Source organism: Equus caballus, chromosome 9 (genome assembly GCF_041296265.1).
Source record: "Equus caballus isolate H_3958 breed thoroughbred chromosome 9, TB-T2T, whole genome shotgun sequence".
Taxonomy (NCBI): domain Eukaryota; kingdom Metazoa; phylum Chordata; class Mammalia; order Perissodactyla; family Equidae; genus Equus; species Equus caballus.
The window spans coordinates 15516473-15530040 of record NC_091692.1 but is presented as its reverse complement, the minus strand read 5'-3'; the positions used below and the strand labels follow the sequence as shown (position 1 = coordinate 15530040).

The window sequence follows — 13568 nt, the reverse complement described above, 5'->3', positions numbered from 1 at the left end:
TAACAATAAATGTCCTCCTCTTTGTCTTCCTTATCTTTCTTCCCTCCACCTAAAAGGAGGCTTGACAGAGGGTAGGCAGAAGAAGGTGAGGAAGTAATCACAAAGGAAACACATATTAAAAGAAAATTTAGTAGAAATACTCAGTGATTTTCAACAAGAAATCCCAGAAAACTGATTTTTCAGTTGACCCATCACTCTTTGAAGGTCTCCAGCTCTCATGATACTCATTTCTTCTTAGTAGGCTGGAAAGGAAAGAAGATAATGGGAAGGAACCTCAACTCTTTCAGCCCCTTTATTCCATCTCCAATTTGTATGTTACCAAACTGCATGATCAGATCATTTGTGGCAAACTTATGAGCATCACTTCTTAAGCGACTGTATGTATGTATATATGTATGCATGTATGTATGCATGCATGAATGTGTGTATTATTAAAGGTGGTTTCAACTTATTATTAGGTTGTTACTCAGGAAAGAAGCCTTGCCTCTACCCTTTGGCAGTATGAGTTAAGACTTTCAAGGCACACAATGGATGAGAAATACCAGGAGGAAAAAAACAGAGAGAGAAAGAGTAGAGTACATGGCCTGGGCAACAGGTAGAACTCAGCTGGGAGCTGCTGCTGAGTTACTGATCTGAAATTTTCAGAAATATAACTCACCTTAGACTAGGAACAGGAATCAGAGACGAGGAATAGAAGCGAATGATAAGGAGAGGGAGGAGAATGAGGAAGACAAAAGCTAGGTTTTAAAAACAATCTTCTGAGTGATAGACATTGTGCTAAGTGTTTTCTATGAATTATCTCAATATAACAAAACCACATACCACAAAAAGAACAGATGTCTTAGAGACGTAGGGAAGTGGAATTTGAACAGAAAGAATAGATTAGACTCAAACTAATATCAAGACTAAAGGGTCCTCCAAGTAGGCTTACTTCAGATGCTCGATAAAACTAGACTATTCTCTCTGTCCAATGTCCCCACAACTGGCTGCTCGTCAAAAGGACATGTTTCTATAATATCCCTACATGTGTAATAGTTTTTATTCCATCATGCTTAATCACTTTTTATACGTCTTCAACTAGAGGTATTCTTCAACCAGAGAGTATACCGAATACAATTTCTTAAACTCTAGGAGGTAAATTAAAATCAACAAGAATTTACTTAGTGCTTTGTATAAACCCAAGCATTATGGATTCCTCCCTATCATTTAGCAGGAAAATTTACACTCCAGCTGTGCTAGGTTGGGAAGGTAGTAGCCAGCATTAAGCGCCCACATTCCCACAACACTTCCAGCTAAGGTGGTAACCAGCAGGGATTTTTCTGTCTTTGTGGTGCCCAAGTCCCATCAACAAAAGATACCTCTTATTTCTGTGTTTCAATTCTAGCTTCTCCTGTTGTAAAGATCTAGAATACACAGTAGGATTGTAGACTGCAGAGTACGATAACCACATGGTCAAGAATGTCAAGAGACGGACAGCGACGAGTCCACTGTCCATTACCCTTCCCATATTGTGTACCTGTTACGGTACGTTATTTTACATTTGTTGATACACTGCTTTGTAATCTCATTTAAGTAATTTAATGTCTGTCTGCCATTTCTCTTACTACATTGTAAGATGTGGGTGGAATAAAGGCCATTTATATCACTTCTGTATACCTAAAACATTCCTACTTTACTGTGTGCACAGCAACTGCTCTGAAGACAAAGACAGATTGAATTAAAAAAGACTGTCAGTTAGCTGGGGAATGAAAAGCAAGGGCTTTCACCTAATCAAGAAGTTCCATCTGTATCACTAGAGGAGGTCCTACTAAAAAGAGAAGAGATTTGGGAAATATATTGTCCCAGGTTCAAATTCTAGGGCTACCCAGCTCACTGTATGACCTTGATTAATCTCTATGAGCCTGTGTTTTCAACCATAAAATGGGGATAATTTCTCTCTCCCAAGCTGCCATTAAGAATTTGATGAAATAAAATGTATATTAAGGACTGGCAGAATGCAAGAAAAGCTTCTTTCTTAAAACTTCTTTATATTCTGATTTATAAAAATATTATTTCCACATTTTATTTTAAAAGGATGTGGTCAAGCCATTACTGGAGGGTATATGAACAAATTTTTAAAAAGACTCAACAACCATAAGTTACAATATAAATAAAGACTCTAAAATGTTTAGAGCTAGATTTAACCAGTGATTTAAGAAATAGGATGAATTATTGAAACACTGAAAGCATAATTCACAGAATCAAATTATAACTTTATTATGTAAATGCTTATAAAACAGCTATAAAAGAAAAGGAAAATAGCAGCTGTGAATAAAGTAAATTTGAGGTGGTAAGTAATTAAAACTTCATTTTTTGTTCATGGTGAATATCGCTAATTATATCACAAAAACTCATAAGCAACTAAAAACACTATGCACTGCTCCTACAGAGCACCTGTAATTTCCCCTATGTAAAAAAACCAGGAAAAATCTGAGAGTGAGGGTGGCCTAATTTTTACATTTTATAAAATGTAAACGCCATGTCTGTTAATTGACATTATGATTATCTGAAATATTATATAGTCAACATGAAATAGAAACTGTACTTCAACATAAATTGAGGCTTTTTTAAAGTAATTGAAAGAATTCTGTAGTTACTCTTAGAAATATATTTTCTAAATTAAAATTGAAATTTGCTTTTGAATTGAATATTTTCTTCTCTATGTGTGAGAGGGTCCCAACATAAAGTTTCTTATTATGCGAATTCCAGGAAATCCCTAAGATTTTTTTAATTGCAGAAAACCTCTAAAGTTATTTTTAAAGAGAACATGAAAAAGAAAATGGGCTAGCCCCCCCTTTTCCATCTTTCAAAACAAAATAACCCACGTTAACAGAACATCTAAATGCAAATCTCACTGAATTAATTATCAGTGTAACCTCATTTGAAACCAAGGAACAGCTTATTATCATTTCTGTGACTTGCATTTGCCTTTATTAATTAATGTCAGATAATCATTTCCGATATAATATACAATTTAGCAACTTCATGGGCTTTCAGTTTTTCTAGTAGTCACGATGATATGGAGCCCTAGACCTTCTTTGGAAGGGAAGAGACAGCAAACACAAGCTAAGCTTTGTCAGATCCTTTACCCACACTTAGGTCAGTTTGCAACTTTATTTTGAAATTATTAATTTTTTTTGGCTTCATTGGTCTTTTTTTTATTTTTTACGAGTACCTGTAATTTCCCCTATGTAATAAGCAAACTTTCACAGGCAAAACACTACCAACATTTGCAGTATTAAAACATTGTTTTTATGCTTATCCTAAAACTCAACTGACCATGGAAACTGAGCTGACCACTCTAGAGGAGCACGACTGAGATTCTTTATTTCTAGTTCCTTTCACTGTCCAAGGGAGGCCAATGAAATCCACTTGCCATTTCCCTCCTCCATGGGACAAAACACCTGAGGAGGGTCATTCTCAGCTCTGAAAGTCATGTACGCTATCTGACAATGTCTTTGAACAAAAAAAAAAAGAAAGAAGAAAAACATGGCTTAAATGACATGTTAATCAACGATGTTTTCTGCAAAAGATCTTGATCAAGAGGAGAAAATGTAAAAGGATTTCAATCTAAAGTGGAACTGGAAGATCTGAACGGAAAATCTCACACAGGGGCCCTCAGAAGAACGGAACTTAAGAACGGCGAGACTGATTTCAATTAAATGCCTGATTTATAGAAGACGGAGACTTTGCTCCTGACCAGTGAACACCCACCAAGAGTCACTCCCCATCCTCAAGCCAATGAACTCACTGCTTGGACTCTGGCTGGACTTCCCCAGCTTTGCCCTTCCTGCCTAGACATACAAATCGCCCCAAACCCTCAGGGACTCGCCTGTAGCCTGCTATAGCATGTGCTTCCTGAATTGCAATTCCCCTGCTATTCCCAAATAGACCCAATTTCTGGTTTAAAAAAAACCAAACTACCAATGACAGACTGGGTTTGAATCCCAATTCTGCCTCTAACTAGCTAAATTAAATTAGGTGAACACCACCAGGTGAGTCAATTGAACCTCTCAGTGCCTTCATTTTCCCAACTCTAAAATAAGATCATAACAGCAGTTACTTACAGTTACTTAAGTTTCTTTTGAAGATTATGTGGATTACTATCAGAAGAGTTTAGAATACTACCTGGCACATGATATGCCCAATATGCACGCTAGCAACTATAAATGATATCTCAGTTCCAAGAACTTTCTATGCCATTTGTACTATGATTGAAACAGGATCTTGTGTTAATAATACTTGGTTCCACATTCATGTCTCTGTATTGAAACCACATTGCTGTTGGCCTCTAACTATGAAATGTAATCAAATATAAGTAAACCGTACATTTAATTAAATAGATGACTGACTGAAACATATACATCTTAATTTGTGTTCATGTCCTACTTTCCACCTGTTTGGCGTCCCATCATGATTATTAATCTTTGGTAATATAGTAATGTTATTTTAGATAAGACAAATTTATATATGTAATGACATATTGATGCAGAAAAATTACACGTGCATATATGGGCAGCCGTTAACGTTAAAAATGTTCTGTGACTAAAACCATGAAAAAATATTAACCGACATGTTGCTCTAGACAGTGAAAAAAGATTTTAATGAAGTAGGATTTTTCTTACTCAATTTCCTTCACAGCCTTGATTTACAACTTCTGAGCACTTTCTTCTGACAAAGACCATTTTGAGGCATCTGACGGGATCAAGTTAATGAAAACTTTCCTTTTCTGAGATCAGAATCATCTTTCCCACTTAACTACTATAGAAGGTAGCACAAAATGTCTTTGCAATTGTTACAAGATTCAATTAAAAGTAGATGAGTTGAAAGACATAAAGTTCTGTTTCACTATAAACATTATGGCCCAGGATATAAAATGCGAATGCTTTGAAAATAAAAAGTGGCTTAGTGTCAAGTTCAAATCAAAGAGAATTTAGACACGATCAGAACACACTTCACATTCTGCCACAAAGAATTTATCCCGAGTGTAAATTGATACAACACACGTAAAGGCCAAGAACCATGTCTTGCCAAAATTCATAGTAAATGTTTGTTTTTCCTTTACTCTCTCTACCCTTCAAGGTAACCTACATCTGCCTCTGCCTCAAAACACCGTGAAAACTTTAACTACCTCATGAAATCTCATTGTGGTATATAAACAATGACCAGGTATGTTATTTTCATAATTAGTCCTGGAAATCCAGTAGGCTCTAGGACCCTGAATCAAGAGAAACCTCAGTAAAACTCAGGACTTAATTAAAAATGCACCGAAGTGGAAATATCATAAGCCAAAAGTATCAAATTTATTAGAATAAATAAATAATAAACAAATGCCTCATTTTCTATCTCTAAAATGAGAAAGGGTTAAGAAGGAAGAACGCGTGTGGCTCCTCGTGGGGTAGCCCTGGATCCCACAGGGACTCGAGCACGGTCACCACGGCAGAGCATCTGTGGGGACTGTGGCCAGTACTGCAGGCAGCATTGGGCTCTGGGGTTAAACAACTGTGGTGACGAGCCACTGCGGTGTGAAAGGGGAAAGGTTTTTGGTTTTTGGTTTTTTTTAAATGAGGAGAGAAAAAAATAAGAAGATGGGAAATAGATACAGTGAGCACTCATGGTTTAAAGCAATATGCACTGGCACCTAGGTTATGTTAAAACAAAAATGCAGTTAAAAGATAGCAGTATTTTACAAAAAGCTATCATTTTATATTTTCAAAAGATACTTTAAAGTTTGAACATGACCTTGACATATAAATACGTCAGTTAACAAGTTCAAAGAAGTACTAATTTCTGTGTTAGACAATAAAGATTTTATGAAACCTTGTGGATATTTTGAAGCAGCAGCAACATTACACATCTAACTTCTACCTTAGAGAAAAACCTAAATGTTCCAAAGAAAATCTAGATTCCACTGGGTTACTAAAACAAAATCTGCCATTATATACAAAAATATATACATTTGAAACCAACTTAATTTGTCTAACAGATGTTTATTTTAAATGAAAGGAATTTTACATTTCTATTCTATTCAAATATAATAGCATGGGCAGTCGCCATATAGTTTACAAAATACCTTAGTGCAAAACTATCTCCTATTTTCACACTCTTTTAAAACCTAGAAAAAGAAGTTTATTTTCTGAACTGTAATAAAACTGCCATATAAAAGGAAAACATAGAAATCTAGATCAAATAGCTTTTTTAATGGCCAAGAATTGAAAGAAACTGAGAGATCAACTGGTTCCTTTTGGCCTCTCCTCTTTCTATTCTTACTTAAGCTACCAGTTCAATAATTATGACACAGTTGCTTCTGTTAAAGACAATCTTTTCTAGTGTGGTAAAGACTTAAAAGTCTCAGGACTCAGATAAGGAAGGCACTGGCCGGTCTCTTGTAAGCTTCCCCACTCATCTCTCCACTGAAGGTCACCCCGGCCTATCACACTCCTGCTTTTCAGTCCTGTCACTTCTCAAGGAGGTGCAGCAAAACTGTGCTCCAATCCTGTGATGTGAACAGGTAACAAACTTCCATTCCTTTAGGCTGAAACTACAAAATTTCAAGTGTATGATTTCTGCTTATGAAATGTCTATAACCGGCACCAAGAAAGACCAAAACTGTTGGTTTAAAGAAAGTGGAGTCCTCAAATTAATCAATTCCAAATCAATTCAATATTTTTGAATTCCTCAGAAAGTAGTGAAGGCACACAATTCTATAGACTATGGCGCCACAAAATCAATCTTGCGTGGAGACATGTACTTAGGAGATCCTCCAAAACTGGACTACATACATTTAGAGTAAATGGTTAAATTTCCATTTAGCCAATATTAAAGTCTATGTACTTCTTACTCTCCCTTTGCTCTTGTAGGATGAGAAGGCACAAGTGTAGCTGACACCAGGACAAAAAATACATTTCCATGGATTGGAGACATCCATGAATCATTCATGAGGCAGCAAACAATGCTTAGACAATCTAATGCATGGAATTAGGTTAAAATCACAATTTGCAAAATTTACTGTTAACTTCTCTGGTTTTCCACAGCTTTTCTGAGTCTCAATGGAAACATCTATAACCTAATGCCAAAGAATCACAGGAAAAAAACCCACTTAATTTATTTTATGGATATGAGTAATTTTATAAATAAATGCTCAATTTATCCTTTACATCTAGATGTTGTAAACAGTGAAAAGCAACAAAAATGATTTGAGCTTCAAAAATAAACTGTGAGGTTTTTAATGGAAGCAGTGTGATTTTATTTGCTATTTTATCATGCAGGGGATTCTGGCAAGGTCAGCTGGCTCAAATTCAACACCTGCCTAGAAAATAACATACATTTGTCACTTTCCTTTCAAAGTGAAAGGGAACGGCATAGCTAAAAATCTTACTAACTGACCCCAAATCAAATGCCAGGTATTTCTAAAGTCACTATAGGTAGCACTTTCTACTTATCAGAGACCTCCCCTTAAAGCTAACAATAACTCTACTCTCCAGATAAGTAGGATATACAAGTTTGAATTGAAATACAAAGGTCAATAACAGAAAAGGGCAGGAGGATATACATTTTATTAACAATCTGCAAAGCCCTTCTCCCCACTCCCGTGCACACACGCACCTGTTCTGTAGTACAGAAAAGCAGAGCTGAGAAAGCAGAGTGCACTCTCTCTTTCTCAGAAGACTGACCCCAGTGCTACCTCCTCCAAGACATCCTAACCCCAAAGATCTATATAAGGTACAGACTGCTAATACTCTTAATTTTAAGTATTTCTAAAGAATACCAGCTATGACAAGAGAAGTCACACATAGAAACTCTCAGTTCAAAAACAAATGGTGCTCTCACAGTAAAACAGCTCTAAACTGAACTCAACTCTCTTACAATCTAAGAAACATCCTTATGAATTTTATTTAAAAAATATGTTTTCAAATTGCTGTGTGTAATGCTAAATTTTGCTATTCCAGAATTTGGATTAACCAGAAAAATCAGATTCTCCTATATTTCTGGTATATTTTTCAGCAATGCAACTATGCCTACTAACATCACTTTGCCTGTCTGTACTCACAGAAAGTAGCAATGCCACCTTTCTAAATGAAGACTGCCTGAAGGAAACCATCAACAAAACGAAAAGACAAGCTACCAACTGGGAGAAAATATTTGCAAATCATGCATCAGATAAGGGGTTGATATCCAAAATCAACAACAAAAAAAAACGCAATCAAAAAATGGGCAGAGGATATGAACAGACATTTTTCCAAAGAAGATATACAGATGGCCAACAGGCAGATGAAAAGATGTTCAACATCACTAATTATTAGGGAATGCAAATCAAAAACACAATAAGATATCACCTCATGACCATCAGAATGGCTATTATTAAAAAAACAAGATGCGGGCCGGCCCCACGGCCGAGTGGTTAAGTTCACGCGCTCTGCTTCGGCAGCCCAGGTTTCGCTGGTTCGGATCCTGTGCGTGAACATGGCACTGCTTGTTAGGCCACACTGAGGTGGCATCCCATATGCCACAGTTAGAAGGACCTGCAACTAAGATATACAACTATGTATGGGGCAGTTTGGGGAGATAAAGCAGAAAAAAAAAAAAAGATTGGCAACAGTTGTTAGCTCAGGTGCCAATCTTCAAAAAAGAGAAAACAAGAAATAAGTGTCAGAAAGGATGTGGAGAAAAGGGAACTCTTGTACACTGCTGGTGGGAATGCAAATTGGTAAAGCCACTACACAAAATAGTATGGAGATTTCTCAAAAAATTAAAAATAAAACTATCATATGATCCAGCTATTCTACTTCTGGGGATTTATCCAAAGAACACAAAAACATTAATTTGAAAAGATAAATGCATCCCTATGTTCACTGTAGCATTATTCACAACAGCCAAGACTTGGAAGAAACCTAAGTGCCTATCAACGGATGAATGGAAAAAGAATACGTGTATGTACACACACACACATACACAAAAACACACAATGGAATATTACTCAGCTACAAAAAAAACATGAAATCACCATTTGCAACAACATGGATGGACCTGAAGGATATTATGCTAAGCGAAATAAAGAGACAGAGCAAGACAAATACCGTTATGATTTCACTCGTACGTGGAAGATAGAAGAAACAACAACAACAAACAAACACAAAGACACAGCGAACAGACTGGTGGTTCCCAAAGGGGAAAGGAGTGGGGGGAGGGTAAAGGGGTAAACGAGCCCGTTTGCACATTGACAGACAGCAGCTAGACTTTTCGTGGTGAACACAATGTAGGCTATACAGAAGTCAAAATATAATGACGTACACCTGAAACTTATATAATTATAAACCAATGTGACCACAATAAATAAATAAAGGAACGAAGACTACCTGGACTCTGTGATTGTCTCAACCCCACTAAGCGCAACACACCCGCCTCACGAGGTGTGGACCTTTCCAGGAGCACACTTTCAAAGCACTATCAACTCCACATAAACAACACGTTCACTTACGATAGACAGCTCTTGTTGTTGCTGTTGCCTTAACCTCTCTACTCATATGCAAAGATTAAGACTTTTAGTAGGAAAAGACATATCATTCAGAAATCAATGCTTAGTTTTTTTCCTTAAAAGAAAAACCAGAAAGCCAAACGTCAATGTAAAAATACTGAGCAAGGAAATATGGAGTTAAATTTGCATTAATATTCCTTTTCCAGTTTAACAATTTTTGGTAATTATTCTTTATATTTCCCACAGCACTTAGCATGGCTAGCACAATATAAATTACTAATAAAAGTTCCTGAAGGGAAGGGGAGCCAGAGGAAGGAAGGATGGCCTGAAGGTAAAGAGAAGGAGGAAGAGAGAGGAGAATTAAGGGTGCTGCATGAATTTAGTTTTATGGGGAAAACTAAGCCAATCTGTTTACACTAACATGTGCACAAAGAAGAGAGGAAAGCAGAAGAGTAAAAATGCTTTAAAAAGTAATTTCCAACTGATGGCTTTGCGTCAATAACACCCATTAGACGGTAACTTCCACTGACAGTAAGTCTATTTTGTCCCGAGCTCAGCAGTCCATTCTGCAGACTAAGAGCAGAGGAGTCTACACAGGGGGGCTAGGATTAGGATTCTAGTTTGAATAAACGATTGAGGGCATTTTGTCAGCTGTCAAAATATTTGTTACTTTCCAGATCACAGTGCCTACCATGCTGACACTTGAAGGAAATATCACAAAAGGAGCAATACAATTAAATGCCGGCAGGTTTTTGCCTAAAGCAAAAGACACACATTTAAATATTCTAAATTTTTGTTTAGCTTAATCCTGACTTTCAGTGGACAGTGCTCAAGCCGCAGATCTGGAGCTCAGGTCAAGCTGCCCATCTTCCTGGGCACTGACACACCTCTCGGTTAAGTCAGATCTAATCACAAATCTTCTCACACCTACCACCAAAGAGAGAATTCAAAGTCCAACAAATATTCATTTGGAATGTACTTTCAACCACGTCATATCCAATACGGACATACTTTCTTTTATGTCTGGATATGCTTAATATAATGTTCAGCACTGAGCAATTAGCATATAACAACAACGTGTATTAGTATCATAAGAAGTCTATTACGCTTCATTGAACTTCTCTCTCCATACGTTAGTACCCAAGAGTCAGGCTCTCCCTTGTGAACAGTTCTTCACCCGCCCAGCCCAAATCTCGGCACAGAGAAAAACTTATAAATAAATCCAGAGTATATAAGAATCCACAGTGAGTTCAGTTTCCACAGTGAAAGGAAAATTACATCTCAAGGCTACATTTCAAACACATTTATCTAACGCCTGCTTCTGTTTTGACTATCAATTCTAGGAAAATCTTATTGGCTAACTGTAAAAATGCTAAGATGGGAGGCTGGAATGGAAATACTAATGTAGCTACAGATTAAGAAGCATAGTTCAGGCTGTTAAATAAATTTTGTCTTTTTAATTCAAACCACAGAATTTCCTTTCCATATACTCAAACCCGGAATTTGCATTTACACTCATAGATACAATCCTTTCGGAAAGCGTGAGGAAATATAATTAATCATGTTTTCAAATAAAGATTTTAACATGTATTCAACAACACTGTCTTCAAGAACATTTTATCCACAGTATTATACACTTAAGACTCAAAATATTTTTATATAATCTGTCCTTCTCCGCCTCAAAAATAAACTAAATAAGGAAAGCTAAGTTCTATTTGAACCAACTCTGCTCTACCTCAAAACTATGCCACTTCATTTCTTAAATAATTAAAAAATTGGGGGGCCAGCCCAGTGGCACAGTGATTAAGTTTGCACGCTCTGCTTCAGCGGCCTGGGGTTCATGGATTTGGATCCTGGGCATGGACCTACACACCACTCATCAAGCCAGGCTGTGGCGGCATCCTACATACAAACTAAAGGAAGATTGCCACAGATGTTAGCTCAGGGCAAATCTTCCTCAACAACAACAACAAAAAACACCTTCCTCCAGAGATATAAATTATTACACCTTCCAAGATAGGGTTCTAAGTAATTGTATAGTTGCCATATTTCACACAACCTGTTCTCTGTAGGTAAAGTGATTCATCCAAAAAACCACAGATGCCACCAGTAACCTAAAATTTCTAATACTGCAAGGGATAAAGAATGCTGATTCACAGCATACCATGTTTATAACAGAAAAAGGAATTCAAATGGCTTTCCCCCATGCACCTGACCCCAAAAGAGTGAGTATGCAGCAATGAAAGTGCCAGAGTGGAACTTTAAATTGTTTAGGTAGTCATTAAACTTCAAATGAGTCATCCTCTTTCACAGTTTGAAATAAAGGTTAAAAGTTAAGACCTGCTAACGAAACATAAGCAAAATAATGTTTGACTTTTAAATTAATTTTGAAGTCCTTAAATATAAATATGATTTTCCTACATTACACTTACTGCCACAAATATGCTTGTATTCAGGGCTATTTAGGCAGAAAATGGAGCTTAGTGGTTAAGATCAAGGTCTCTGGAGTGGCAAACTGCCACTTATGTGATGTGACCTTGGAAAAATCACTTAACCTCTCTAAGCTTCAATTTCCTTATCTGTTATTCTGAAGATAACTGAAAGCACTCACATAATGCCTGGCACACAGTAAGAGAGCAGTAACGAATAGCTGCTGTTAGTATTAACAAAGGAATCTCTGCAAGTTGCACTTGTAAATTAGATGCGAATAAGAAACAGCCGTTTAACTCCTAAAATTTTACTTTAAAAAAAAAACAACCCTAAAGGCCAGACTTAGTTCTTTCTATAAATGAAAAATCATAGTGGCAGAAAGAGAGACTAAAGCCTAAAAAAGGTAAAATAGGTCAAAAAAGAAAAGAAACAAGAACACAATAACGGCAACCAATATCCTGGAATACTTAAAGACAACTGCCAAAGATACAAGCAGAGGGGTGGTCAGCTTATGTTATAGCTGTCTTTGATAAGGAATTCAGACATCAATAAGGAGGGCAGGGGGCCAGCCTCAAGGCCTAGTGGTTAAGTTTAGCATGCTCTGCATCCGGCAGCCTGGGCTGGGTTCCCGGGTGTGGATCCACACCACTCAGCAGCAGCCACGCTGTGGCAGTGACCCACACACAAAACGGAGGAAGATTGGCAGAGATGTTAGCTCTGGGTGAATGCTCCTCAAGCCAAAAAAAAAAAAGAGGAAGATAGGCAACAGGTATTCAGTTAGGGCAAATCTTCAGCAAAAGAAATAAAAATAAAAATTAAATAAATAAATAAATAAAGGTGGTAGAAAAATGACTTAAAAATTCCCCCAATCTAGAAACAGAAAAACTAATTCAGTCAGTTAAATTTTGTATACAGTGACAAGTTGTGGAAACATTTTAACTTATTTGATTTTTAGAGACAAAACTGGACAGCTTTCAAATCTACTTTGCTCTCCACAAAGATATCACAAAACACATCCACTGGTGGCGTGATCCAGATGCAGGGAGGAGGCGAGAGGCACCTGCTGCAGGTTGTCCGTCACCGGATCCTGAGAACCTTCTAGGGTAGTGACACAATAAAAACAGAACTGGAAGCACGAGCCTCTGAACTGTACCCTGACTGAGCACACGAGTTCACAAAGTATCAACACAGATAATGTCTCATAACATTTAAGAGCTACATACTTCAAGTGTCTGATATAACTTAATCTCACATTAGTTATAAGTACAAGAAACTATTTCTAGTGTGTATTTACAGATGCAGCACTCCGTAACTCTGAATATAAATAAATTCTTGATGTTTGTTACCCAATCGTTACTTTAACAAACATTTATCCAGTCGTTCCTATACACCAGGCCCTATCCTAAGGGTTAGGGATACTATTGTTAACAAGCCAAGAGGGTCCCAATGTTCACAGAGCTTATATTCTAGTAGGGGAAACTATAAAGAAAGAAATAAATAAGAATATGTCACATGATAATAAATATTATGATAAAAATACATCAGCGTTGTGTGATAAGGAGAGTCTGGGAAGCTATTTCAGACTGGTTGGACGAGAAAAGCCTGCTCACTAAATGTGAAGCAT

At 37.0% G+C, this 13568-nt stretch overlaps 1 protein-coding gene and 1 pseudogene across 22 annotated transcripts in view; one reads left to right on the top strand and one right to left on the bottom strand.

Annotated features, from left to right (window-relative positions):
- Window positions 1-13568, bottom strand: part of NCOA2 (nuclear receptor coactivator 2) — a 267580-nt gene that overhangs the window by 162223 nt on the left and 91789 nt on the right. The gene's annotated exons all lie outside the window — the stretch shown is intronic.
- The window catches only part of LOC102148423 (carbonyl reductase [NADPH] 3-like), a 128209-nt pseudogene that overhangs the window by 25139 nt on the left and 89502 nt on the right, over window positions 1-13568 (top strand).